The sequence below is a fragment of the Globicephala melas genome, unplaced genomic scaffold (genome assembly GCF_963455315.2).
Source record: "Globicephala melas unplaced genomic scaffold, mGloMel1.2 SCAFFOLD_182, whole genome shotgun sequence".
Classification (NCBI taxonomy): Eukaryota; Metazoa; Chordata; class Mammalia; order Artiodactyla; family Delphinidae; genus Globicephala; species Globicephala melas.
This window is the reverse complement of record NW_027207354.1, coordinates 429,307-456,827: the sequence shown is the minus strand read 5'-3', so window position 1 is coordinate 456,827 and position 27,521 is coordinate 429,307. Positions and strand designations below refer to the sequence as shown.

Sequence of the window (27,521 nt, the reverse complement as noted above, 5' to 3'; positions counted from 1 at the left end):
GGAACACTGAGTACCCCCAGGCTCACCTGGGTCTGCTAAGCAACATCCAGTCCCGTAGCCCTTTAGAGCCCCTCTGTGCATGCCGAGCGTAGGGAAACGCACTGCACTCTCTTTTGGAGCGTCTTAATTTCCTCAGCACTCGCGCACGTTCACGAACACCGTTCTGGCACGTCCCACATGCCGTAGAAGTCTTAGGCGTTGCCCTAGTCTGAGCTGCACTCAGAGTAACCCTCGGCTTCGCATTCCATCCAGGACCTCCTGCCTGAAGTCACCATGCCTCCTAGAGGAAGTCGGCTTGCGTTCTGACTGCAGTTTAAGTCCTGTTCTTCCTGTGGCACTGCAGGCTTTTGAATAGCCAAGGCCCAGAGGAGTAGCTACGGCGTTCCTTGGTTGAGGCAGTTCGCTTGATGCAGAACACCCTACTTCGAGAAGCTGATTCAGGGAAGGAAACACAGGGTAACCTGTGTCTCTTTGGACTTGTTAGAAACCACAGTGGGGTATGCTGAGTGTGCCCATGGAAACGGGGGCCTGCTGGAACTAGCCTTGCTTTCCCGTTTTGAAGGCTGCATTCATGCTGCGTTGAAGCTGCCTGACATTCCCTGCACTTGATAGGCCTGCAAACCCTGTAAGAATGCTTCTGGGGAGAAAATGAATTTGCTGTCTAAACCATGTGCTTCCGTGACTGCGGTGTGGTCGGCCTGACAAGCTCTAGCGTTAAAAGGAAACTCAACCTCTGAACTTGCCTCCAGCTTAGGGCTTTAGTAATCATGTAGATACGGAGGCATGCAGCTCTTTCCATGAGTTGGTAGTCGCTTATATGCTTTATTATAAAAGAAGTACACTTCTGAGGACTCCTGCCCTCTCGGGTATGCATCATTACCCCTCCAAATTCACTGAGTACCTCCAGAGCCCTGTGGGCCAGCTGCGCAACTTCAAGGCCCATTTCTTGATCCCTCGGAGGCCGTCTGTGCGTGCCTAAAGATGGGCAACACACTGTACGTTCCTTGAGGAGAGCTACATTTCCAGAGTCCTCGAACGGCCTCAGGAAAACATTGCTGCTGAGTCCGAAGTGCCCAGGAAGACTTTGTCATGGCCCTTGTGTGAGCTGCCATGTGATAACACTCTGCTTTGAATGCTTCGAGGCCCTCATACCTGGAGTCACTCTGCTCGAGGAGAAAGTCAGCATCTTACCATGCAGTGTCGCTGACGGCACACCCAGCAAAAACACATGCCTGGAAGTAAGGCCCTGATTTGCCGTGCAGAAGCGGAGGCGTGCAGCAGTTTCCATGAGCCGGTGGCCTGTGCTCTGCGTATCTTTAACGGCAGCACAGTTTTCTGGACACCTAGGAGGCTAGCGTGGGCACCCTGTTGCCGGCAGGAACACTGAGTAGCCCCAGGCGCACCTGGGTCTGCTAAGCAACATCCAGTCCCGTAGCCCTTTAGAGCCCCTCTGTGCATGCCGAGCGTAGGGAAACGCACTGCACTCTCTTTTGGAGCTTCTTACTTTCCTCAGCACTCGCGCACGTTTACGAACACCGTTCTGGCACGTCCCACATGACGTAGAAGTCTTAGGCGTTGCCCTAGTCTGAGCTGCACTCAGAGTAACCCTCGGCTTCGCATTCCATCCAGGACCTCCTGCCTGAATTCACCATGCCTCCTAGAAGAAGTCAGCTTGCGTTCTGACTGCAGTTTAAGTCCTGTTCTTCCTGTGGCACTGCAGGCTTTTGAATAGCCAAGGCCCAGAGGAGCAGCTACGGCGTTCCTTGGTTGAGGCAGTTCGCTTGATGCAGAACACCCTACTTCGAGAAGCTGATTCAGGGAAAGAAACACAGGGTAACCTGTGTCTCTTTGGACTTGTTAGAAACCACAGTGGGGTATGCTGAATGTGCCCATGGAGATGGTGGCCTGCTGGAACTAGCCTTGCTTTCCCATTTTGAGGGCTGCATTCATGCTGCCTTGAAGCTGCCTGACATTCCCTGCACTTGATGGGCCTGTAAACCCTGTAAGAATGCTTCTGGGGAGAAAATGAATTTGCTGTCTAAACCAGGTGCTTCTGCGCCTGCAGTGTGATCACCCTGACAAGCTCTAGCGCTAAAATGAAACTCAACGTGTGAAATTGCCTCCACGATAGGCCCTTAGTACCCGTGTAGATACGGAGGCATGCAACACTTTCCATGAGTTCTTAGTCGCTTATATGCTTTATTATAAAGGAAGTACACTTCTGATGACTCCTAGGCCTCTCGGGTATGCATCATTTCCCCTCCAAGTTCACTGAGTACCTCCAGAGCCCTGTGGGCCCGCTGCGCAACTTCGAGGCCCATTTGTTGATCCCTCGGAGGTCGTCTGTGCGTGCCTAGAGACGGGCAACACACTGTACGTTCCTTGAGGAGAGCTACATTTCCAGAGACCTCGAACGGCCTCAGGACAACATTGCTGCTGAGTCCGAAGTGCCCAGGAAGACTTTGTCATGGCCCTTGTGTGAGCTGCCATGTGATACTACTCTGCTTTGAATGCTTCGAGGCTCTCGTACCTGGAGTCACTCTGCTCGAGGAGAAAGTCAGCATCTTACCATGTGGTGTTGCTGACGGCACACACCGTAGCAACACATGCCTGGAAGTAAGGCCCTGATTTCCCTGCAGAAGCGGAGTCGTGCAGCAGTTTCCATGAGCCGGTGGCCTCTGCTCTGCGTACCTTTAACGGCAGCACAGTTTTCTGGACACCTAGGAGGCTAGCGTGGGCACCCTGTTGCCGGCAGGAACACTGAGTACCCCCAGCCGCACCTGGGTCTGCTAAGCAACATCCAGTCCCGTAGCCCTTTAGAGCCCCTCTGTGCATGCCGAGCGTAGGGAAACGCATGCACTCGCTTTTGGAGCATCTTAATTTCCTCACGACTCGCGCACGTTCACGAACACCGTTCTGGCACGTCCCACATGGCGTAGAAGTCTTAAGCGTTGCCCTAGTCTGAGCTGCACTCAGAGTAACTCTCGGCTTTGCATTCCATCCAGAACTTCCTGCCTGAAGTCAGCGTGCCTTCTAGAGGAAGTCGGCTTGCGTTCTGACTGCAGTTTAAGTCCTGTTCTTCCTGTGGCACTACAGGCTTTTGAATCGCCACAGGCCCAGAGGAGCAGCTAAAGTGTTCCTTGGTTGAGGCAGTTCGCTTGATGCAGAACAGCCTACATCGAGAAGCTAATTCAGGGAAAGAAACACAGGGTAACCTGTGTCTCTTTGGACTTGTTAATATCCACAATGGGGTATGCTGAGTGTGCCCATGGAAACGGGGGCCTGCTGGAATTAGACTTGCTTTCCCATTTTGAAGGCTGCATTCATCCTGCCTTGACGCTGCCTGACATTCCCTGATCTTGACAGGCCTGTAAACCCTGTAAGAATGCTTCTGGGGAGAAAATGAATTTGCTGTCTAAACCAGGTGCTTCTGCGCCTGCGGTGTGGTGACTCTGACAAGCTGTATCGCTAAAAGGAAACTCAACGTGTGAACTTCCCTCCAGTTTAGGCCCTTTGTACCCGTATATATACGGAGGCATGCAGCTCTTTCCTTGAGTTCTTAGTCCCTGTTCTGCTTTACTTTAAAGGAAGTACCAATTTGAAGAATATTAGGTCTCTCAGGAGTGCATCATTTTGCGTCCAATGTCACTGAATACCTCCAGACCCCTGAGGGCCAGCTTAGCAACATCGAGGCCCATTGGTCTGTCCGGTGGAGGCCCTCTGAGTGTGCCGAGTGGCGGGAAAAACACTGCACGCTCCTTGACGAGAACTACATTTCCAGAGTCCTCGAACGGACACAGGACCCCATTTCTGGTGAGGTAGAAGTGCCCAGGAAGACTTGTCATGGCCCTTGTGTACTGCCATGAGAAAATATAGTGCTTTGGATTACCTCCCATCCGGGGGCAGCAGTGACCCAGCAAACCCTTCGGCGCTTGGCGCCCCGCCCAAGATCCCGCACGTCGCTCACAGGGACGTGGCCCCGGAGGCTTCAGGGCCCGGGGCCCGCGGTCCCTTGGGCATCGGCCCTGCCCGCCCACGCGGCCCTAGGCGCAGCCCGGCCGCAGCCCGGGCCGGCCCTCCTGCCCGACAGCAGCTGGCCCGAAGCCACTGGGAGCCACCATTGAGTCGCCACGGCCCCTCAGCCCCGGCAAGGCCACCCTTGCCCCCACACCCCCCGCCGAGCTCAGGACCCCGCCCCTGGTGGCCGGCAGGCCCGGGGAAGCGGCCCCTGCCCTCGATCCCGCTCCCGCACCCGGCCGCGGTGACACGCCAGAGGGGCGGGGTGGGGGGGGGCTTTTGTCGGAGGGAGCTGTGGAGGGACACACCGGCACACAGGTGGCGGCGCCGGGGCTGGGCGCCGGTGGGGGCGGCCAGGTGCAGGTCGAGGGGCTCGCGGGCCGAAAGGACGGCAACTGGGCCCGCGGCGGAGTCTGGGTCCGGGCCAGCCACCCCGGGAGCGTCTGGGGTGCGGCTGCCTTCCAGGGCCGCCTTCTGGCCGCCTGGCCGGCCGGGCCGGCAGGGAGCGACCCCGCCGGCGCGCGCCGTGGTGGGAGGGGCCTGAGGAGGTGGGGCCTGCAGCGGGGCCCGGCGGGGGCGGAGCCGGCGGCCCCCGCCGCGGGCGAGTAAAGGAGAAGGCGGGCGGAGGGGGAGGCAAAAAGCCTACAGCACCCGGTATTCCCAGGCGGTCTCCCATCCAAGTACTAACCAGGCCCGACCCTGCTTAGCTTCCGAGATCAGACGAGATCGGGCGCGTTCAGGGTGGTATGGCCGTAGACGGGGGCGGGGGGCCGCGGGCGGCCTCTTGAGGCCCAGTTTCGCTGGCGCTGGCGCCTTAACGCCAGCCTGGCGGCCGGCCCGCCCCGGCAGGGCCCCCTCGCCCGCCCAGGCAGGGGCAACGGAGGTCTCGGGTATCGGGCGGCGGCGGAGGGTTTGGCGACCACCTCCCAGCCCAGGGCGGCCGTGACCCAGCAAACCCTTCGGCGCTTGGCGCCCCGCCCAAGATCCCGCACGTCGCTCACAGGGACGTGGCCCCGGAGGCTTCAGGGCCCGGGGCCCGCGGTCCCTTGGGCATCGGCCCTGCCCGCCCACGCGGCCCTAGGCGCAGCCCGGCCGCAGCCCGGGCCGGCCCTCCTGCCCGACAGCAGCTGGCCCGAAGCCACCGGGAGCCACCATTGAGTCGCCACGGCCCCTCAGCCCCGGCAAGGCCACCCTTGCCCCCACACCCCCCGCCGAGCTCAGGACCCCGCCCCTGGTGGCCGGCAGGCCCGGGGAAGCGGCCCCTGCCCTCGATCCCGCTCCCGCACCCGGCCGCGCTGACACGCCAGAGGGGCGGGGTGGGGGTGGGGCTTTTGTCGGAGGGAGCTGTGGAGGGACACACCGGCACACAGGTGGCGGCGCCGGGGCTGGGCGCCGGTGGGGGCGGCCAGGTGCAGGTCGAGGGGCTCGCGGGCCGAAAGGACGGCAACTGGGCCCATGGCGGAGTCTGGGTCTGGAGGGCTCTGAGCCTCCATCCGCTCTGGTGCCTCGGGTCTACCGGCCCGACGCCTGGTAGCGCGACACCCCACCGGCCCACAGACGTAGCCTCCCCAGCTGTGCTCACAGCGAGTCCAACCGCAGCCTGCATCCCTCCACGGGACACTTGGATTACTCCCGCGATCCCCACGAGGTGCGGCACCCGGCGGCCGAATGGGCTGAGATCCTGCCCTTGCGGCGCCCTGTGGCCACCTCCGCCTCCCTCACGGTACTGGCCGAGGCCTCGGACCAGCGGGCCCCGGCTCCCAGCTCAGCGCTGCTCCTCCGCCCCTCTCACCTCCTGCCCGACGTCCAGGCTACCGAGCACCCTCCACCCCCGCCCACCTTCATGCCACTCAGCCGGAACCCGGGAGGCAATGCCAACTACCAGGTGTATGACAGTCTGGTGCTGAAGCGGCAACCGCAGGAGGGCCAAGCGCGGGCCAACTCGCTGCTACCTTCCACCTCGGCCTCCAGGCCCTCTCTGCACGGGAGCCAGACTGGGAAAGTGAACTTACCAGCAGCAAGTGGGGGCAGGGGCAGGGGGCGGCAGGGCATGGAGAGAGGAATAAAGAGCGCCAGAGTCCAGGAAACATTGGTGGTCTGTGGCTTGGAAGCGCCACTCCTTCTGCCAGCCTGGGTCCCTGCGCTTGGCTTCCTGCAATAAGAAGCCAGTGTCCCCTTCTTGGCCTGAGGGTCCCTTTGGTTTAGTGGCCACAGTTCTGCCAGCAGGCCCCTCCTGGTCCTATACCATGCACTAAGTACATCTGCAGCTGCAGACTCCAAACCCCTGGTCTCTGGGCACCTCCTCTGTGTCTCAGCTGTCCCTGTCCACAGAGAGCCTCATACAAGAAGTTGCTTCCAAACTGGGAGGTTCCACATCTGGGCAGGTCCAGCTCCAGGCCCAGTGAAGGGCATGAAGAAGGCTGAGGCTCTGGACTCCAGCCAGGCCTTCAGCAGGCCTCTGAGGCCAAGGTCTTCCTAGTCTCAAGAGGGGCCAAGAGACGCAATGTGTCATTTGAACAAGTGAGTCAGCGGGCGGTGAGCGAATGAATGACCGCTCGAGGGGATGTATGCCGGCCACCGGGCCCTGTTTGACTGTCCAGGCTCAGCTTACCTGACCCTGGTTACCAGGGAATGCCACTCTGGGCCCTCCTTTTCATCCCCCTCCCTCACTGTGACCTCACCACCTGCCCCATTATGACCCAGTCTGGCTCCCAGTTAAAACTGGAGGGCAGAGGGCCCAGGCAGTCCTGGGACCAACGGCCATGGGTGAGCGAAACTACTACCGAGCCGAGCCGTTCACTGGCCCCATCCCCAGGAAATGCCAGGAGCAAGGATACTCAATTCTTCTGATCCCGGTCAGCTTCATCTTGCTCAACGTGGGGATCAACATGGTGACTATGGTCAGGGCAGGATCTGTGCAGCGCGGTTGGGGGAGCCCTGGGGTCTTGAAGGGGCTGAGGTGGGAGGGCTGCTGGGGTGTGACCGGGACAAGGGTTGGATTTCAGGGCTCACCCTGCTCCCGGCCTCCCCCCTCCCCTTCTTCCCTCAACTCTGGAGGCATCTGAAGAGATTCTTGCGGGCACTTTTCAATCGTATTTTCCACAAAGGTGAGTGGGCGCCGGCGTGGGTTCAGGGGATGTGGGCCTGTCCCCTTTCTTCTATCCCTGCCTTGATTCTCAGCCCCTCAGGAACCCAGGCCCTGACCCATCTCGCCTTTCCCCACAGACAAGCAAGCCAGCTGTGTAGGCACCCATCGCATGTGCATGCGCTGCTCCGTGGATCCCAAGAACCTGTGCTCAAGAGTTTCTTCCCACTTCTGCCATCGCCCAAGCTTCCTGCTCGGGCAGGTAAACCCACCTTGACTACTGCCTGCAGCGGGGCTCGGCGGGGGCGGAGCCGGCGGCCCCCCCGCCGCGGGCGAGTAAAGGAGAAGGCGGGCGGAGCGGGAGGCAAAAAGCCTACAGCACCCGGTATTCCCAGGCGGTCTCCCATCCAAGTACTAACCAGGCCCGACCCTGCTTAGCTTCCGAGATCAGACGAGATCGGGCGCGTTCAGGGTGGTATGGCCGTAGACGGGGGCGGGGGGCCGCGGGCGGCCTCTTGAGGCCCAGTTTCGCTGGCGCTGGCGCCTTAACGCCAGCCTGGCGGCCGGCCCGCCCCGGCAGGGCCCCCTCGCCCGCCCAGGCAGGGGCAACGGAGGTCTCGGGTATCGGGCGGCGGCGGAGGGTTTGGCGACCACCTCCCAGCCCAGGGCGGCCGTGACCCAGCAAACCCTTCGGCGCTTGGCGCCCCGCCCAAGATCCCGCACGTCGCTCACAGGGACGTGGCCCCGGAGGCTTCAGGGCCCGGGGCCCGCGGTCCCTTGGGCATCGGCCCTGCCCGCCCACGCGGCCCTAGGCGCAGCCCGGCCGCAGCCCGGGCCGGCCCTCCTGCCCGACAGCAGCTGGCCCGAAGCCACCGGGAGCCACCATTGAGTCGCCACGGCCCCTCAGCCCCGGCAAGGCCACCCTTGCCCCCACACCCCCCGCCGAGCTCAGGACCCCGCCCCTGGTGGCCGGCAGGCCCGGGGAAGCGGCCCCTGCCCTCGATCCCGCTCCCGCACCCGGCCGCGCTGACACGCCAGAGGGGCGGGGTGGGGGGAGGCTTTTGTCGGAGGGAGCTGTGGAGGGACACACCGGCACACAGGTGGCGGCGCCGGGGCTGGGCGCCGGTGGGGGCGGCCAGGTGCAGGTCGAGGGGCTCGCGGGCCGAAAGGACGGCAACTGGGCCCGCGGCGGAGTCTGGGTCCGGGCCAGCCAGCCCGGGAGCGTCTGGGGTGCGCCTGCCTTCCAGGGCCGCCTTCTGGCCGCCTGGCCGGCCGGGCCGGCGGGGAGCGACCCCGCCGGCGCGCGCCGTGGTGGGAGGGGCCTGAGGAGGTGGGGCCTGCAGCGGGGCCCGGCGGGGGCGGAGCCGGCGGCCCCCGCCGCGGGCGAGTAAAGGAGAAGGCGGGCGGAGCGGGAGGCAAAAAGCCTACAGCACCCGGTATTCCCAGGCGGTCTCCCATCCAAGTACTAACCAGGCCCGACCCTGCTTAGCTTCCGAGATCAGACGAGATCGGGCGCGTTCAGGGTGGTATGGCCGTAGACGGGGGCGGGGGGCCGCGGGCGGCCTCTTGAGGCCCAGTTTCGCTGGCGCTGGCGCCTTAACGCCAGCCTGGCGGCCGGCCCGCCCCGGCAGGGCCCCCTCGCCCGCCCAGGCAGGGGCAACGGAGGTCTCGGGTATCGGGCGGCGGCGGAGGGTTTGGCGACCACCTCCCAGCCCAGGGCGGCCGTGACCCAGCAAACCCTTCGGCGCTTGGCGCCCCGCCCAAGATCCCGCACGTCGCTCACAGGGACGTGGCCCCGGAGGCTTCAGGGCCCGGGGCCCGCGGTCCCTTGGGCATCGGCCCTGCCCGCCCACGCGGCCCTAGGCGCAGCCCGGCCGCAGCCCGGGCCGGCCCTCCTGCCCGACAGCAGCTGGCCCGAAGCCACCGGGAGCCACCATTGAGTCGCCACGGCCCCTCAGCCCCGGCAAGGCCACCCTTGCCCCCACACCCCCCGCCGAGCTCAGGACCCCGCCCCTGGTGGCCGGCAGGCCCGGGGAAGCGGCCCCTGCCCTCGATCCCGCTCCCGCACCCGGCCGCGCTGACACGCCAGAGGGGCGGGGTGGGGGTGGGGCTTTTGTCGGAGGGAGCTGTGGAGGGACACACCGGCACACAGGTGGCGGCGCCGGGGCTGGGCGCCGGTGGGGGCGGCCAGGTGCAGGTCGAGGGGCTCGCGGGCCGAAAGGACGGCAACTGGGCCCATGGCGGAGTCTGGGTCTGGAGGGCTCTGAGCCTCCATCCGCTCTGGTGCCTCGGGTCTACCGGCCCGACGCCTGGTAGCGCGACACCCCACCGGCCCACAGACGTAGCCTCCCCAGCTGTGCTCACAGCGAGTCCAACCGCAGCCTGCATCCCTCCACGGGACACTTGGATTACTCCCGCGATCCCCACGAGGTGCGGCACCCGGCGGCCGAATGGGCTGAGATCCTGCCCTTGCGGCGCCCTGTGGCCACCTCCGCCTCCCTCACGGTACTGGCCGAGGCCTCGGACCAGCGGGCCCCGGCTCCCAGCTCAGCGCTGCTCCTCCGCCCCTCTCACCTCCTGCCCGACGTCCAGGCTACCGAGCACCCTCCACCCCCGCCCACCTTCATGCCACTCAGCCGGAACCCGGGAGGCAATGCCAACTACCAGGTGTATGACAGTCTGGTGCTGAAGCGGCAACCGCAGGAGGGCCAAGCGCGGGCCAACTCGCTGCTACCTTCCACCTCGGCCTCCAGGCCCTCTCTGCACGGGAGCCAGACTGGGAAAGTGAACTTACCAGCAGCAAGTGGGGGCAGGGGCAGGGGGCGGCAGGGCATGGAGAGAGGAATAAAGAGCGCCAGAGTCCAGGAAACATTGGTGGTCTGTGGCTTGGAAGCGCCACTCCTTCTGCCAGCCTGGGTCCCTGCGCTTGGCTTCCTGCAATAAGAAGCCAGTGTCCCCTTCTTGGCCTGAGGGTCCCTTTGGTTTAGTGGCCACAGTTCTGCCAGCAGGCCCCTCCTGGTCCTATACCATGCACTAAGTACATCTGCAGCTGCAGACTCCAAACCCCTGGTCTCTGGGCACCTCCTCTGTGTCTCAGCTGTCCCTGTCCACAGAGAGCCTCATACAAGAAGTTGCTTCCAAACTGGGAGGTTCCACATCTGGGCAGGTCCAGCTCCAGGCCCAGTGAAGGGCATGAAGAAGGCTGAGGCTCTGGACTCCAGCCAGGCCTTCAGCAGGCCTCTGAGGCCAAGGTCTTCCTAGTCTCAAGAGGGGCCAAGAGACGCAATGTGTCATTTGAACAAGTGAGTCAGCGGGCGGTGAGCGAATGAATGACCGCTCGAGGGGATGTATGCCGGCCACCGGGCCCTGTTTGACTGTCCAGGCTCAGCTTACCTGACCCTGGTTACCAGGGAATGCCACTCTGGGCCCTCCTTTTCATCCCCCTCCCTCACTGTGACCTCACCACCTGCCCCATTATGACCCAGTCTGGCTCCCAGTTAAAACTGGAGGGCAGAGGGCCCAGGCAGTCCTGGGACCAACGGCCATGGGTGAGCGAAACTACTACCGAGCCGAGCCGTTCACTGGCCCCATCCCCAGGAAATGCCAGGAGCAAGGATACTCAATTCTTCTGATCCCGGTCAGCTTCATCTTGCTCAACGTGGGGATCAACATGGTGACTATGGTCAGGGCAGGATCTGTGCAGCGCGGTTGGGGGAGCCCTGGGGTCTTGAAGGGGCTGAGGTGGGAGGGCTGCTGGGGTGTGACCGGGACAAGGGTTGGATTTCAGGGCTCACCCTGCCCCCGGCCTCCCCCCTCCCCTTCTTCCCTCAACTCTGGAGGCATCTGAAGAGATTCTTGCGGGCACTTTTCAATCGTATTTTCCACAAAGGTGAGTGGGCGCCGGCGTGGGTTCAGGGGATGTGGGCCTGTCCCCTTTCTTCTATCCCTGCCTTGATTCTCAGCCCCTCAGGAACCCAGGCCCTGACCCATCTCGCCTTTCCCCACAGACAAGCAAGCCAGCTGTGTAGGCACCCATCGCATGTGCATGCGCTGCTCCGTGGATCCCAAGAACCTGTGCTCAAGAGTTTCTTCCCACTTCTGCCATCGCCCAAGCTTCCTGCTCGGGCAGGTAAACCCACCTTGACTACTGCCTGCAGCGGGGCTCGGCGGGGGCGGAGCCGGCGGCCCCCCCGCCGCGGGCGAGTAAAGGAGAAGGCGGGCGGAGCGGGAGGCAAAAAGCCTACAGCACCCGGTATTCCCAGGCGGTCTCCCATCCAAGTACTAACCAGGCCCGACCCTGCTTAGCTTCCGAGATCAGACGAGATCGGGCGCGTTCAGGGTGGTATGGCCGTAGACGGGGGCGGGGGGCCGCGGGCGGCCTCTTGAGGCCCAGTTTCGCTGGCGCTGGCGCCTTAACGCCAGCCTGGCGGCCGGCCCGCCCCGGCAGGGCCCCCTCGCCCGCCCAGGCAGGGGCAACGGAGGTCTCGGGTATCGGGCGGCGGCGGAGGGTTTGGCGACCACCTCCCAGCCCAGGGCGGCCGTGACCCAGCAAACCCTTCGGCGCTTGGCGCCCCGCCCAAGATCCCGCACGTCGCTCACAGGGACGTGGCCCCGGAGGCTTCAGGGCCCGGGGCCCGCGGTCCCTTGGGCATCGGCCCTGCCCGCCCACGCGGCCCTAGGCGCAGCCCGGCCGCAGCCCGGGCCGGCCCTCCTGCCCGACAGCAGCTGGCCCGAAGCCACCGGGAGCCACCATTGAGTCGCCACGGCCCCTCAGCCCCGGCAAGGCCACCCTTGCCCCCACACACCCCGCCGAGCTCAGGACCCCGCCCCTGGTGGCCGGCAGGCCCGGGGAAGCGGCCCCTGCCCTCGATCCCGCTCCCGCACCCGGCCGCGGTGACACGCCAGAGGGGCGGGGTGGGGGGGGGCTTTTGTCGGAGGGAGCTGTGGAGGGACACACCGGCACACAGGTGGCGGCGCCGGGGCTGGGCGCCGGTGGGGGCGGCCAGGTGCAGGTCGAGGGGCTCGCGGGCCGAAAGGACGGCAACTGGGCCCGCGGCGGAGTCTGGGTCCGGGCCAGCCACCCCGGGAGCGTCTGGGGTGCGCCTGCCTTCCAGGGCCGCCTTCTGGCCGCCTGGCCGGCCGGGCCGGCGGGGAGCGACCCCGCCGGCGCGCGCCGTGGTGGGAGGGGCCTGAGGAGGTGGGGCCTGCAGCGGGGCCCGGCGGGGGCGGAGCCGGCGGCCCCCGCCGCGGGCGAGTAAAGGAGAAGGCGGGCGGAGCGGGAGGCAAAAAGCCTACAGCACCCGGTATTCCCAGGCGGTCTCCCATCCAAGTACTAACCAGGCCCGACCCTGCTTAGCTTCCGAGATCAGACGAGATCGGGCGCGTTCAGGGTGGTATGGCCGTAGACGGGGGCGGGGGGCCGCGGGCGGCCTCTTGAGGCCCAGTTTCGCTGGCGCTGGCGCCTTAACGCCAGCCTGGCGGCCGGCCCGCCCCGGCAGGGCCCCCTCGCCCGCCCAGGCAGGGGCAACGGAGGTCTCGGGTATCGGGCGGCGGCGGAGGGTTTGGCGACCACCTCCCAGCCCAGGGCGGCCGTGACCCAGCAAACCCTTCGGCGCTTGGCGCCCCGCCCAAGATCCCGCACGTCGCTCACAGGGACGTGGCCCCGGAGGCTTCAGGGCCCGGGGCCCGCGGTCCCTTGGGCATCGGCCCTGCCCGCCCACGCGGCCCTAGGCGCAGCCCGGCCGCAGCCCGGGCCGGCCCTCCTGCCCGACAGCAGCTGGCCCGAAGCCACCGGGAGCCACCATTGAGTCGCCACGGCCCCTCAGCCCCGGCAAGGCCACCCTTGCCCCCACACCCCCCGCCGAGCTCAGGACCCCGCCCCTGGTGGCCGGCAGGCCCGGGGAAGCGGCCCCTGCCCTCGATCCCGCTCCCGCACCCGGCCGCGCTGACACGCCAGAGGGGCGGGGTGGGGGTGGGGCTTTTGTCGGAGGGAGCTGTGGAGGGACACACCGGCACACAGGTGGCGGCGCCGGGGCTGGGCGCCGGTGGGGGCGGCCAGGTGCAGGTCGAGGGGCTCGCGGGCCGAAAGGACGGCAACTGGGCCCATGGCGGAGTCTGGGTCTGGAGGGCTCTGAGCCTCCATCCGCTCTGGTGCCTCGGGTCTACCGGCCCGACGCCTGGTAGCGCGACACCCCACCGGCCCACAGACGTAGCCTCCCCAGCTGTGCTCACAGCGAGTCCAACCGCAGCCTGCATCCCTCCACGGGACACTTGGATTACTCCCGCGATCCCCACGAGGTGCGGCACCCGGCGGCCGAATGGGCTGAGATCCTGCCCTTGCGGCGCCCTGTGGCCACCTCCGCCTCCCTCACGGTACTGGCCGAGGCCTCGGACCAGCGGGCCCCGGCTCCCAGCTCAGCGCTGCTCCTCCGCCCCTCTCACCTCCTGCCCGACGTCCAGGCTACCGAGCACCCTCCACCCCCGCCCACCTTCATGCCACTCAGCCGGAACCCGGGAGGCAATGCCAACTACCAGGTGTATGACAGTCTGGTGCTGAAGCGGCAACCGCAGGAGGGCCAAGCGCGGGCCAACTCGCTGCTACCTTCCACCTCGGCCTCCAGGCCCTCTCTGCACGGGAGCCAGACTGGGAAAGTGAACTTACCAGCAGCAAATGGGGGCAGGGGCAGGGGGCGGCAGGGCATGGAGAGAGGAATAAAGAGCGCCAGAGTCCAGGAAACATTGGTGGTCTGTGGCTTGGAAGCGCCACTCCTTCTGCCAGCCTGGGTCCCTGCGCTTGGCTTCCTGCAATAAGAAGCCAGTGTCCCCTTCTTGGCCTGAGGGTCCCTTTGGTTTAGTGGCCACAGTTCTGCCAGCAGGCCCCTCCTGGTCCTATACCATGCACTAAGTACATCTGCAGCTGCAGACTCCAAACCCCTGGTCTCTGGGCACCTCCTCTGTGTCTCAGCTGTCCCTGTCCACAGAGAGCCTCATACAAGAAGTTGCTTCCAAACTGGGAGGTTCCACATCTGGGCAGGTCCAGCTCCAGGCCCAGTGAAGGGCATGAAGAAGGCTGAGGCTCTGGACTCCAGCCAGGCCTTCAGCAGGCCTCTGAGGCCAAGGTCTTCCTAGTCTCAAGAGGGGCCAAGAGACGCAATGTGTCATTTGAACAAGTGAGTCAGCGGGCGGTGAGCGAATGAATGACCGCTCGAGGGGATGTATGCCGGCCACCGGGCCCTGTTTGACTGTCCAGGCTCAGCTTACCTGACCCTGGTTACCAGGGAATGCCACTCTGGGCCCTCCTTTTCATCCCCCTCCCTCACTGTGACCTCACCACCTGCCCCATTATGACCCAGTCTGGCTCCCAGTTAAAACTGGAGGGCAGAGGGCCCAGGCAGTCCTGGGACCAACGGCCATGGGTGAGCGAAACTACTACCGAGCCGAGCCGTTCACTGGCCCCATCCCCAGGAAATGCCAGGAGCAAGGATACTCAATTCTTCTGATCCCGGTCAGCTTCATCTTGCTCAACGTGGGGATCAACATGGTGACTATGGTCAGGGCAGGATCTGTGCAGCGCGGTTGGGGGAGCCCTGGGGTCTTGAAGGGGCTGAGGTGGGAGGGCTGCTGGGGTGTGACCGGGACAAGGGTTGGATTTCAGGGCTCACCCTGCTCCCGGCCTCCCCCCTCCCCTTCTTCCCTCAACTCTGGAGGCATCTGAAGAGATTCTTGCGGGCACTTTTCAATCGTATTTTCCACAAAGGTGAGTGGGCGCCGGCGTGGGTTCAGGGGATGTGGGCCTGTCCCCTTTCTTCTATCCCTGCCTTGATTCTCAGCCCCTCAGGAACCCAGGCCCTGACCCATCTCGCCTTTCCCCACAGACAAGCAAGCCAGCTGTGTAGGCACCCATCGCATGTGCATGCGCTGCTCCGTGGATCCCAAGAACCTGTGCTCAAGAGTTTCTTCCCACTTCTGCCATCGCCCAAGCTTCCTGCTCGGGCAGGTAAACCCACCTTGACTACTGCCTGCAGCGGGGCTCGGCGGGGGCGGAGCCGGCGGCCCCCCCGCCGCGGGCGAGTAAAGGAGAAGGCGGGCGGAGCGGGAGGCAAAAAGCCTACAGCACCCGGTATTCCCAGGCGGTCTCCCATCCAAGTACTAACCAGGCCCGACCCTGCTTAGCTTCCGAGATCAGACGAGATCGGGCGCGTTCAGGGTGGTATGGCCGTAGACGGGGGCGGGGGGCCGCGGGCGGCCTCTTGAGGCCCAGTTTCGCTGGCGCTGGCGCCTTAACGCCAGCCTGGCGGCCGGCCCGCCCCGGCAGGGCCCCCTCGCCCGCCCAGGCAGGGGCAACGGAGGTCTCGGGTATCGGGCGGCGGCGGAGGGTTTGGCGACCACCTCCCAGCCCAGGGCGGCCGTGACCCAGCAAACCCTTCGGCGCTTGGCGCCCCGCCCAAGATCCCGCACGTCGCTCACAGGGACGTGGCCCCGGAGGCTTCAGGGCCCGGGGCCCGCGGTCCCTTGGGCATCGGCCCTGCCCGCCCACGCGGCCCTAGGCGCAGCCCGGCCGCAGCCCGGGCCGGCCCTCCTGCCCGACAGCAGCTGGCCCGAAGCCACCGGGAGCCACCATTGAGTCGCCACGGCCCCTCAGCCCCGGCAAGGCCACCCTTGCCCCCACACCCCCCGCCGAGCTCAGGACCCCGCCCCTGGTGGCCGGCAGGCCCGGGGAAGCGGCCCCTGCCCTCGATCCCGCTCCCGCACCCGGCCGCGCTGACACGCCAGAGGGGCGGGGTGGGGGTGGGGCTTTTGTCGGAGGGAGCTGTGGAGGGACACACCGGCACACAGGTGGCGGCGCCGGGGCTGGGCGCCGGTGGGGGCGGCCAGGTGCAGGTCGAGGGGCTCGCGGGCCGAAAGGACGGCAACTGGGCCCATGGCGGAGTCTGGGTCTGGAGGGCTCTGAGCCTCCATCCGCTCTGGTGCCTCGGGTCTACCGGCCCGACGCCTGGTAGCGCGACACCCCACCGGCCCACAGACGTAGCCTCCCCAGCTGTGCTCACAGCGAGTCCAACCGCAGCCTGCATCCCTCCACGGGACACTTGGATTACTCCCGCGATCCCCACGAGGTGCGGCACCCGGCGGCCGAATGGGCTGAGATCCTGCCCTTGCGGCGCCCTGTGGCCACCTCCGCCTCCCTCACGGTACTGGCCGAGGCCTCGGACCAGCGGGCCCCGGCTCCCAGCTCAGCGCTGCTCCTCCGCCCCTCTCACCTCCTGCCCGACGTCCAGGCTACCGAGCACCCTCCACCCCCGCCCACCTTCATGCCACTCAGCCGGAACCCGGGAGGCAATGCCAACTACCAGGTGTATGACAGTCTGGTGCTGAAGCGGCAACCGCAGGAGGGCCAAGCGCGGGCCAACTCGCTGCTACCTTCCACCTCGGCCTCCAGGCCCTCTCTGCACGGGAGCCAGACTGGGAAAATGAACTTACCAGCAGCAAATGGGGGCAGGGGCAGGGGGCGGCAGGGCATGGAGAGAGGAATAAAGAGCGCCAGAGTCCAGGAAACATTGGTGGTCTGTGGCTTGGAAGCGCCACTCCTTCTGCCAGCCTGGGTCCCTGCGCTTGGCTTCCTGCAATAAGAAGCCAGTGTCCCCTTCTTGGCCTGAGGGTCCCTTTGGTTTAGTGGCCACAGTTCTGCCAGCAGGCCCCTCCTGGTCCTATACCATGCACTAAGTACATCTGCAGCTGCAGACTCCAAACCCCTGGTCTCTGGGCACCTCCTCTGTGTCTCAGCTGTCCCTGTCCACAGAGAGCCTCATACAAGAAGTTGCTTCCAAACTGGGAGGTTCCACATCTGGGCAGGTCCAGCTCCAGGCCCAGTGAAGGGCATGAAGAAGGCTGAGGCTCTGGACTCCAGCCAGGCCTTCAGCAGGCCTCTGAGGCCAAGGTCTTCCTAGTCTCAAGAGGGGCCAAGAGACGCAATGTGTCATTTGAACAAGTGAGTCAGCGGGCGGTGAGCGAATGAATGACCGCTCGAGGGGATGTATGCCGGCCACCGGGCCCTGTTTGACTGTCCAGGCTCAGCTTACCTGACCCTGGTTACCAGGGAATGCCACTCTGGGCCCTCCTTTTCATCCCCCTCCCTCACTGTGACCTCACCACCTGCCCCATTATGACCCAGTCTGGCTCCCAGTTAAAACTGGAGGGCAGAGGGCCCAGGCAGTCCTGGGACCAACGGCCATGGGTGAGCGAAACTACTACCGAGCCGAGCCGTTCACTGGCCCCATCCCCAGGAAATGCCAGGAGCAAGGATACTCAATTCTTCTGATCCCGGTCAGCTTCATCTTGCTCAACGTGGGGATCAACATGGTGACTATGGTCAGGGCAGGATCTGTGCAGCGTGGTTGGGGGAGCCCTGGGGTCTTGAAGGGGCTGAGGTGGGAGGGCTGCTGGGGTGTGACCGGGACAAGGGTTGGATTTCAGGGCTCACCCTGCTCCCGGCCTCCCCCCTCCCCTTCTTCCCTCAACTCTGGAGGCATCTGAAGAGATTCTTGCGGGCACTTTTCAATCGTATTTTCCACAAAGGTGAGTGGGCGCCGGCGTGGGTTCAGGGGATGTGGGCCTGTCCCCTTTCTTCTATCCCTGCCTTGATTCTCAGCCCCTCAGGAACCCAGGCCCTGACCCATCTCACCTTTCCCCACAGACAAGCAAGCCAGCTGTGTAGGCACCCATCGCATGTGCATGCGCTGCTCCGTGGATCCCAAGAACCTGTGCTCAAGAGTTTCTTCCCACTTCTGCCATCGCCCAAGCTTCCTGCTCGGGCAGGTAAACCCACCTTGACTACTGCCTGCAGCGGGGCTCGGCGGGGGCGGAGCCGGCGGCCCCCCCGCCGCGGGCGAGTAAAGGAGAAGGCGGGCGGAGCGGGAGGCAAAAAGCCTACAGCACCCGGTATTCCCAGGCGGTCTCCCATCCAAGTACTAACCAGGCCCGACCCTGCTTAGCTTCCGAGATCAGACGAGATCGGGCGCGTTCAGGGTGGTATGGCCGTAGACGGGGGCGGGGGGCCGCGGGCGGCCTCTTGAGGCCCAGTTTCGCTGGCGCTGGCGCCTTAACGCCAGCCTGGCGGCCGGCCCGCCCCGGCAGGGCCCCCTCGCCCGCCCAGGCAGGGGCAACGGAGGTCTCGGGTATCGGGCGGCGGCGGAGGGTTTGGCGACCACCTCCCAGCCCAGGGCGGCCGTGACCCAGCAAACCCTTCGGCGCTTGGCGCCCCGCCCAAGATCCCGCACGTCGCTCACAGGGACGTGGCCCCGGAGGCTTCAGGGCCCGGGGCCCGCGGTCCCTTGGGCATCGGCCCTGCCCGCCCACGCGGCCCTAGGCGCAGCCCGGCCGCAGCCCGGGCCGGCCCTCCTGCCCGACAGCAGCTGGCCCGAAGCCACTGGGAGCCACCATTGAGTCGCCACGGCCCCTCAGCCCCGGCAAGGCCACCCTTGCCCCCACACCCCCCGCCGAGCTCAGGACCCCGCCCCTGGTGGCCGGCAGGCCCGGGGAAGCGGCCCCTGCCCTCGATCCCGCTCCCGCACCCGGCCGCGGTGACACGCCAGAGGGGCGGGGTGGGGGGGGGCTTTTGTCGGAGGGAGCTGTGGAGGGACACACCGGCACACAGGTGGCGGCGCCGGGGCTGGGCGCCGGTGGGGGCGGCCAGGTGCAGGTCGAGGGGCTCGCGGGCCGAAAGGACGGCAACTGGGCCCGCGGCGGAGTCTGGGTCCGGGCCAGCCACCCCGGGAGCGTCTGGGGTGCGCCTGCCTTCCAGGGCCGCCTTCTGGCCGCCTGGCCGGCCGGGCCGGCGGGGAGCGACCCCGCCGGCGCGCGCCGTGGTGGGAGGGGCCTGAGGAGGTGGGGCCTGCAGCGGGGCCCGGCGGGGGCGGAGCCGGCGGCCCCCGCCGCGGGCGAGTAAAGGAGAAGGCGGGCGGAGCGGGAGGCAAAAAGCCTACAGCACCCGGTATTCCCAGGCGGTCTCCCATCCAAGTACTAACCAGGCCCGACCCTGCTTAGCTTCCGAGATCAGACGAGATCGGGCGCGTTCAGGGTGGTATGGCCGTAGACGGGGGCGGGGGGCCGCGGGCGGCCTCTTGAGGCCCAGTTTCGCTGGCGCTGGCGCCTTAACGCCAGCCTGGCGGCCGGCCCGCCCCGGCAGGGCCCCCTCGCCCGCCCAGGCAGGGGCAACGGAGGTCTCGGGTATCGGGCGGCGGCGGAGGGTTTGGCGACCACCTCCCAGCCCAGGGCGGCCGTGACCCAGCAAACCCTTCGGCGCTTGGCGCCCCGCCCAAGATCCCGCACGTCGCTCACAGGGACGTGGCCCCGGAGGCTTCAGGGCCCGGGGCCCGCGGTCCCTTGGGCATCGGCCCTGCCCGCCCACGCGGCCCTAGGCGCAGCCCGGCCGCAGCCCGGGCCGGCCCTCCTGCCCGACAGCAGCTGGCCCGAAGCCACCGGGAGCCACCATTGAGTCGCCACGGCCCCTCAGCCCCGGCAAGGCCACCCTTGCCCCCACACCCCCCGCCGAGCTCAGGACCCCGCCCCTGGTGGCCGGCAGGCCCGGGGAAGCGGCCCCTGCCCTCGATCCCGCTCCCGCACCCGGCCGCGCTGACACGCCAGAGGGGCGGGGTGGGGGTGGGGCTTTTGTCGGAGGGAGCTGTGGAGGGACACACCGGCACACAGGTGGCGGCGCCGGGGCTGGGCGCCGGTGGGGGCGGCCAGGTGCAGGTCGAGGGGCTCGCGGGCCGAAAGGACGGCAACTGGGCCCATGGCGGAGTCTGGGTCTGGAGGGCTCTGAGCCTCCATCCGCTCTGGTGCCTCGGGTCTACCGGCCCGACGCCTGGTAGCGCGACACCCCACCGGCCCACAGACGTAGCCTCCCCAGCTGTGCTCACAGCGAGTCCAACCGCAGCCTGCATCCCTCCACGGGACACTTGGATTACTCCCGCGATCCCCACGAGGTGCGGCACCCGGCGGCCGAATGGGCTGAGATCCTGCCCTTGCGGCGCCCTGTGGCCACCTCCGCCTCCCTCACGGTACTGGCCGAGGCCTCGGACCAGCGGGCCCCGGCTCCCAGCTCAGCGCTGCTCCTCCGCCCCTCTCACCTCCTGCCCGACGTCCAGGCTACCGAGCACCCTCCACCCCCGCCCACCTTCATGCCACTCAGCCGGAACCCGGGAGGCAATGCCAACTACCAGGTGTATGACAGTCTGGTGCTGAAGCGGCAACCGCAGGAGGGCCAAGCGCGGGCCAACTCGCTGCTACCTTCCACCTCGGCCTCCAGGCCCTCTCTGCACGGGAGCCAGACTGGGAAAGTGAACTTACCAGCAGCAAGTGGGGGCAGGGGCAGGGGGCGGCAGGGCATGGAGAGAGGAATAAAGAGCGCCAGAGTCCAGGAAACATTGGTGGTCTGTGGCTTGGAAGCGCCACTCCTTCTGCCAGCCTGGGTCCCTGCGCTTGGCTTCCTGCAATAAGAAGCCAGTGTCCCCTTCTTGGCCTGAGGGTCCCTTTGGTTTAGTGGCCACAGTTCTGCCAGCAGGCCCCTCCTGGTCCTATACCATGCACTAAGTACATCTGCAGCTGCAGACTCCAAACCCCTGGTCTCTGGGCACCTCCTCTGTGTCTCAGCTGTCCCTGTCCACAGAGAGCCTCATACAAGAAGTTGCTTCCAAACTGGGAGGTTCCACATCTGGGCAGGTCCAGCTCCAGGCCCAGTGAAGGGCATGAAGAAGGCTGAGGCTCTGGACTCCAGCCAGGCCTTCAGCAGGCCTCTGAGGCCAAGGTCTTCCTAGTCTCAAGAGGGGCCAAGAGACGCAATGTGTCATTTGAACAAGTGAGTCAGCGGGCGGTGAGCGAATGAATGACCGCTCGAGGGGATGTATGCCGGCCACCGGGCCCTGTTTGACTGTCCAGGCTCAGCTTACCTGACCCTGGTTACCAGGGAATGCCACTCTGGGCCCTCCTTTTCATCCCCCTCCCTCACTGTGACCTCACCACCTGCCCCATTATGACCCAGTCTGGCTCCCAGTTAAAACTGGAGGGCAGAGGGCCCAGGCAGTCCTGGGACCAACGGCCATGGGTGAGCGAAACTACTACCGAGCCGAGCCGTTCACTGGCCCCATCCCCAGGAAATGCCAGGAGCAAGGATACTCAATTCTTCTGATCCCGGTCAGCTTCATCTTGCTCAACGTGGGGATCAACATGGTGACTATGGTCAGGGCAGGATCTGTGCAGCGCGGTTGGGGGAGCCCTGGGGTCTTGAAGGGGCTGAGGTGGGAGGGCTGCTGGGGTGTGACCGGGACAAGGGTTGGATTTCAGGGCTCACCCTGCTCCCGGCCTCCCCCCTCCCCTTCTTCCCTCAACTCTGGAGGCATCTGAAGAGATTCTTGCGGGCACTTTTCAATCGTATTTTCCACAAAGGTGAGTGGGCGCCGGCGTGGGTTCAGGGGATGTGGGCCTGTCCCCTTTCTTCTATCCCTGCCTTGATTCTCAGCCCCTCAGGAACCCAGGCCCTGACCCATCTCGCCTTTCCCCACAGACAAGCAAGCCAGCTGTGTAGGCACCCATCGCATGTGCATGCGCTGCTCCGTGGATCCCAAGAACCTGTGCTCAAGAGTTTCTTCCCACTTCTGCCATCGCCCAAGCTTCCTGCTCGGGCAGGTAAACCCACCTTGACTACTGCCTGCAGCGGGGCTCGGCGGGGGCGGAGCCGGCGGCCCCCCCGCCGCGGGCGAGTAAAGGAGAAGGCGGGCGGAGCGGGAGGCAAAAAGCCTACAGCACCCGGTATTCCCAGGCGGTCTCCCATCCAAGTACTAACCAGGCCCGACCCTGCTTAGCTTCCGAGATCAGACGAGATCGGGCGCGTTCAGGGTGGTATGGCCGTAGACGGGGGCGGGGGGCCGCGGGCGGCCTCTTGAGGCCCAGTTTCGCTGGCGCTGGCGCCTTAACGCCAGCCTGGCGGCCGGCCCGCCCCGGCAGGGCCCCCTCGCCCGCCCAGGCAGGGGCAACGGAGGTCTCGGGTATCGGGCGGCGGCGGAGGGTTTGGCGACCACCTCCCAGCCCAGGGCGGCCGTGACCCAGCAAACCCTTCGGCGCTTGGCGCCCCGCCCAAGATCCCGCACGTCGCTCACAGGGACGTGGCCCCGGAGGCTTCAGGGCCCGGGGCCCGCGGTCCCTTGGGCATCGGCCCTGCCCGCCCACGCGGCCCTAGGCGCAGCCCGGCCGCAGCCCGGGCCGGCCCTCCTGCCCGACAGCAGCTGGCCCGAAGCCACCGGGAGCCACCATTGAGTCGCCACGGCCCCTCAGCCCCGGCAAGGCCACCCTTGCCCCCACACCCCCCGCCGAGCTCAGGACCCCGCCCCTGGTGGCCGGCAGGCCCGGGGAAGCGGCCCCTGCCCTCGATCCCGCTCCCGCACCCGGCCGCGCTGACACGCCAGAGGGGCGGGGTGGGGGTGGGGCTTTTGTCGGAGGGAGCTGTGGAGGGACACACCGGCACACAGGTGGCGGCGCCGGGGCTGGGCGCCGGTGGGGGCGGCCAGGTGCAGGTCGAGGGGCTCGCGGGCCGAAAGGACGGCAACTGGGCCCATGGCGGAGTCTGGGTCTGGAGGGCTCTGAGCCTCCATCCGCTCTGGTGCCTCGGGTCTACCGGCCCGACGCCTGGTAGCGCGACACCCCACCGGCCCACAGACGTAGCCTCCCCAGCTGTGCTCACAGCGAGTCCAACCGCAGCCTGCATCCCTCCACGGGACACTTGGATTACTCCCGCGATCCCCACGAGGTGCGGCACCCGGCGGCCGAATGGGCTGAGATCCTGCCCTTGCGGCGCCCTGTGGCCACCTCCGCCTCCCTCACGGTACTGGCCGAGGCCTCGGACCAGCGGGCCCCGGCTCCCAGCTCAGCGCTGCTCCTCCGCCCCTCTCACCTCCTGCCCGACGTCCAGGCTACCGAGCACCCTCCACCCCCGCCCACCTTCATGCCACTCAGCCGGAACCCGGGAGGCAATGCCAACTACCAGGTGTATGACAGTCTGGTGCTGAAGCGGCAACCGCAGGAGGGCCAAGCGCGGGCCAACTCGCTGCTACCTTCCACCTCGGCCTCCAGGCCCTCTCTGCACGGGAGCCAGACTGGGAAAATGAACTTACCAGCAGCAAATGGGGGCAGGGGCAGGGGGCGGCAGGGCATGGAGAGAGGAATAAAGAGCGCCAGAGTCCAGGAAACATTGGTGGTCTGTGGCTTGGAAGCGCCACTCCTTCTGCCAGCCTGGGTCCCTGCGCTTGGCTTCCTGCAATAAGAAGCCAGTGTCCCCTTCTTGGCCTGAGGGTCCCTTTGGTTTAGTGGCCACAGTTCTGCCAGCAGGCCCCTCCTGGTCCTATACCATGCACTAAGTACATCTGCAGCTGCAGACTCCAAACCCCTGGTCTCTGGGCACCTCCTCTGTGTCTCAGCTGTCCCTGTCCACAGAGAGCCTCATACAAGAAGTTGCTTCCAAACTGGGAGGTTCCACATCTGGGCAGGTCCAGCTCCAGGCCCAGTGAAGGGCATGAAGAAGGCTGAGGCTCTGGACTCCAGCCAGGCCTTCAGCAGGCCTCTGAGGCCAAGGTCTTCCTAGTCTCAAGAGGGGCCAAGAGACGCAATGTGTCATTTGAACAAGTGAGTCAGCGGGCGGTGAGCGAATGAATGACCGCTCGAGGGGATGTATGCCGGCCACCGGGCCCTGTTTGACTGTCCAGGCTCAGCTTACCTGACCCTGGTTACCAGGGAATGCCACTCTGGGCCCTCCTTTTCATCCCCCTCCCTCACTGTGACCTCACCACCTGCCCCATTATGACCCAGTCTGGCTCCCAGTTAAAACTGGAGGGCAGAGGGCCCAGGCAGTCCTGGGACCAACGGCCATGGGTGAGCGAAACTACTACCGAGCCGAGCCGTTCACTGGCCCCATCCCCAGGAAATGCCAGGAGCAAGGATACTCAATTCTTCTGATCCCGGTCAGCTTCATCTTGCTCAACGTGGGGATCAACATGGTGACTATGGTCAGGGCAGGATCTGTGCAGCGTGGTTGGGGGAGCCCTGGGGTCTTGAAGGGGCTGAGGTGGGAGGGCTGCTGGGGTGTGACCGGGACAAGGGTTGGATTTCAGGGCTCACCCTGCTCCCGGCCTCCCCCCTCCCCTTCTTCCCTCAACTCTGGAGGCATCTGAAGAGATTCTTGCGGGCACTTTTCAATCGTATTTTCCACAAAGGTGAGTGGGCGCCGGCGTGGGTTCAGGGGATGTGGGCCTGTCCCCTTTCTTCTATCCCTGCCTTGATTCTCAGCCCCTCAGGAACCCAGGCCCTGACCCATCTCACCTTTCCCCACAGACAAGCAAGCCAGCTGTGTAGGCACCCATCGCATGTGCATGCGCTGCTCCGTGGATCCCAAGAACCTGTGCTCAAGAGTTTCTTCCCACTTCTGCCATCGCCCAAGCTTCCTGCTCGGGCAGGTAAACCCACCTTGACTACTGCCTGCAGCGGGGCTCGGCGGGGGCGGAGCCGGCGGCCCCCCCGCCGCGGGCGAGTAAAGGAGAAGGCGGGCGGAGCGGGAGGCAAAAAGCCTACAGCACCCGGTATTCCCAGGCGGTCTCCCATCCAAGTACTAACCAGGCCCGACCCTGCTTAGCTTCCGAGATCAGACGAGATCGGGCGCGTTCAGGGTGGTATGGCCGTAGACGGGGGCGGGGGGCCGCGGGCGGCCTCTTGAGGCCCAGTTTCGCTGGCGCTGGCGCCTTAACGCCAGCCTGGCGGCCGGCCCGCCCCGGCAGGGCCCCCTCGCCCGCCCAGGCAGGGGCAACGGAGGTCTCGGGTATCGGGCGGCGGCGGAGGGTTTGGCGACCACCTCCCAGCCCAGGGCGGCCGTGACCCAGCAAACCCTTCGGCGCTTGGCGCCCCGCCCAAGATCCCGCACGTCGCTCACAGGGACGTGGCCCCGGAGGCTTCAGGGCCCGGGGCCCGCGGTCCCTTGGGCATCGGCCCTGCCCGCCCACGCGGCCCTAGGCGCAGCCCGGCCGCAGCCCGGGCCGGCCCTCCTGCCCGACAGCAGCTGGCCCGAAGCCACTGGGAGCCACCATTGAGTCGCCACGGCCCCTCAGCCCCGGCAAGGCCACCCTTGCCCCCACACCCCCCGCCGAGCTCAGGACCCCGCCCCTGGTGGCCGGCAGGCCCGGGGAAGCGGCCCCTGCCCTCGATCCCGCTCCCGCACCCGGCCGCGGTGACACGCCAGAGGGGCGGGGTGGGGGGGGGCTTTTGTCGGAGGGAGCTGTGGAGGGACACACCGGCACACAGGTGGCGGCGCCGGGGCTGGGCGCCGGTGGGGGCGGCCAGGTGCAGGTCGAGGGGCTCGCGGGCCGAAAGGACGGCAACTGGGCCCGCGGCGGAGTCTGGGTCCGGGCCAGCCACCCCGGGAGCGTCTGGGGTGCGCCTGCCTTCCAGGGCCGCCTTCTGGCCGCCTGGCCGGCCGGGCCGGCGGGGAGCGACCCCGCCGGCGCGCGCCGTGGTGGGAGGGGCCTGAGGAGGTGGGGCCTGCAGCGGGGCCCGGCGGGGGCGGAGCCGGCGGCCCCCGCCGCGGGCGAGTAAAGGAGAAGGCGGGCGGAGGGGGAGGCAAAAAGCCTACAGCACCCGGTATTCCCAGGCGGTCTCCCATCCAAGTACTAACCAGGCCCGACCCTGCTTAGCTTCCGAGATCAGACGAGATCGGGCGCGTTCAGGGTGGTATGGCCGTAGACGGGGGCGGGGGGCCGCGGGCGGCCTCTTGAGGCCCAGTTTCGCTGGCGCTGGCGCCTTAACGCCAGCCTGGCGGCCGGCCCGCCCCGGCAGGGCCCCCTCGCCCGCCCAGGCAGGGGCAACGGAGGTCTCGGGTATCGGGCGGCGGCGGAGGGTTTGGCGACCACCTCCCAGCCCAGGGCGGCCGTGACCCAGCAAACCCTTCGGCGCTTGGCGCCCCGCCCAAGATCCCGCACGTCGCTCACAGGGACGTGGCCCCGGAGGCTTCAGGGCCCGGGGCCCGCGGTCCCTTGGGCATCGGCCCTGCCCGCCCACGCGGCCCTAGGCGCAGCCCGGCCGCAGCCCGGGCCGGCCCTCCTGCCCGACAGCAGCTGGCCCGAAGCCACTGGGAGCCACCATTGAGTCGCCACGGCCCCTCAGCCCCGGCAAGGCCACCCTTGCCCCCACACCCCCCGCCGAGCTCAGGACCCCGCCCCTGGTGGCCGGCAGGCCCGGGGAAGCGGCCCCTGCCCTCGATCCCGCTCCCGCACCCGGCCGCGGTGACACGCCAGAGGGGCGGGGTGGGGGGGGGCTTTTGTCAGAGGGAGCTGTGGAGGGACACACCGGCACACAGGTGGCGGCGCCGGGGCTGGGCGCCGGTGGGGGCGGCCAGGTGCAGGTCGAGGGGCTCGCGGGCCGAAAGGACGGCAACTGGGCCCATGGCGGAGTCTGGGTCTGGAGGGCTCTGAGCCTCCATCCGCTCTGGTGCCTCGGGTCTACCGGCCCGACGCCTGGTAGCGCGACACCCCACCGGCCCACAGACGTAGCCTCCCCAGCTGTGCTCACAGCGAGTCCAACCGCAGCCTGCATCCCTCCACGGGACACTTGGATTACTCCCGCGATCCCCACGAGGTGCGGCACCCGGCGGCCGAATGGGCTGAGATCCTGCCCTTGCGGCGCCCTGTGGCCACCTCCGCCTCCCTCACGGTACTGGCCGAGGCCTCGGACCAGCGGGCCCCGGCTCCCAGCTCAGCGCTGCTCCTCCGCCCCTCTCACCTCCTGCCCGACGTCCAGGCTACCGAGCACCCTCCACCCCCGCCCACCTTCATGCCACTCAGCCGGAACCCGGGAGGCAATGCCAACTACCAGGTGTATGACAGTCTGGTGCTGAAGCGGCAACCGCAGGAGGGCCAAGCGCGGGCCAACTCGCTGCTACCTTCCACCTCGGCCTCCAGGCCCTCTCTGCACGGGAGCCAGACTGGGAAAGTGAACTTACCAGCAGCAAGTGGGGGCAGGGGCAGGGGGCGGCAGGGCATGGAGAGAGGAATAAAGAGCGCCAGAGTCCAGGAAACATTGGTGGTCTGTGGCTTGGAAGCGCCACTCCTTCTGCCAGCCTGGGTCCCTGCGCTTGGCTTCCTGCAATAAGAAGCCAGTGTCCCCTTCTTGGCCTGAGGGTCCCTTTGGTTTAGTGGCCACAGTTCTGCCAGCAGGCCCCTCCTGGTCCTATACCATGCACTAAGTACATCTGCAGCTGCAGACTCCAAACCCCTGGTCTCTGGGCACCTCCTCTGTGTCTCAGCTGTCCCTGTCCACAGAGAGCCTCATACAAGAAGTTGCTTCCAAACTGGGAGGTTCCACATCTGGGCAGGTCCAGCTCCAGGCCCAGTGA

General features: G+C 66.5%; 11 non-coding genes across 11 annotated transcripts; all 11 read right to left on the bottom strand.

Moving 5' to 3' along the window:
- Positions 1–4,656: 4,656 nt before the first annotated feature.
- LOC132595528 (5S ribosomal RNA) lies at positions 4,657–4,775 on the bottom strand. The gene has a single exon (XR_009561670.1). It is a non-coding gene; the product is annotated as a 5S ribosomal RNA (ribosomal RNA).
- Positions 4,776–7,472: 2,697 nt separating this feature from the next.
- Positions 7,473–7,591, bottom strand: LOC132595526 (5S ribosomal RNA). Its single transcript, XR_009561668.1, has one exon. It is a non-coding gene; the product is annotated as a 5S ribosomal RNA (ribosomal RNA).
- A 932-nt stretch (positions 7,592–8,523) lies between these two features.
- On the bottom strand, positions 8,524–8,642 carry LOC132595525 (5S ribosomal RNA). The gene has a single exon (XR_009561667.1). It is a non-coding gene; the product is annotated as a 5S ribosomal RNA (ribosomal RNA).
- A 2,697-nt stretch (positions 8,643–11,339) lies between these two features.
- Positions 11,340–11,458, bottom strand: LOC132595524 (5S ribosomal RNA). Its single transcript, XR_009561666.1, has one exon. It is a non-coding gene; the product is annotated as a 5S ribosomal RNA (ribosomal RNA).
- A 932-nt stretch (positions 11,459–12,390) lies between these two features.
- Positions 12,391–12,509, bottom strand: LOC132595523 (5S ribosomal RNA). Its single transcript, XR_009561665.1, has one exon. It is a non-coding gene; the product is annotated as a 5S ribosomal RNA (ribosomal RNA).
- A 2,697-nt stretch (positions 12,510–15,206) lies between these two features.
- On the bottom strand, positions 15,207–15,325 carry LOC132595522 (5S ribosomal RNA). Its single transcript, XR_009561664.1, has one exon. It is a non-coding gene; the product is annotated as a 5S ribosomal RNA (ribosomal RNA).
- A 2,697-nt stretch (positions 15,326–18,022) lies between these two features.
- On the bottom strand, positions 18,023–18,141 carry LOC132595521 (5S ribosomal RNA). The gene has a single exon (XR_009561663.1). It is a non-coding gene; the product is annotated as a 5S ribosomal RNA (ribosomal RNA).
- A 932-nt stretch (positions 18,142–19,073) lies between these two features.
- LOC132595520 (5S ribosomal RNA) lies at positions 19,074–19,192 on the bottom strand. Its single transcript, XR_009561662.1, has one exon. It is a non-coding gene; the product is annotated as a 5S ribosomal RNA (ribosomal RNA).
- Positions 19,193–21,889: 2,697 nt separating this feature from the next.
- LOC132595519 (5S ribosomal RNA) lies at positions 21,890–22,008 on the bottom strand. Its single transcript, XR_009561661.1, has one exon. It is a non-coding gene; the product is annotated as a 5S ribosomal RNA (ribosomal RNA).
- Positions 22,009–24,705: 2,697 nt separating this feature from the next.
- On the bottom strand, positions 24,706–24,824 carry LOC132595518 (5S ribosomal RNA). The gene has a single exon (XR_009561660.1). It is a non-coding gene; the product is annotated as a 5S ribosomal RNA (ribosomal RNA).
- Positions 24,825–25,756: 932 nt separating this feature from the next.
- Positions 25,757–25,875, bottom strand: LOC132595517 (5S ribosomal RNA). Its single transcript, XR_009561659.1, has one exon. It is a non-coding gene; the product is annotated as a 5S ribosomal RNA (ribosomal RNA).
- Between the last annotated feature and the right edge of the window lie 1,646 nt (positions 25,876–27,521).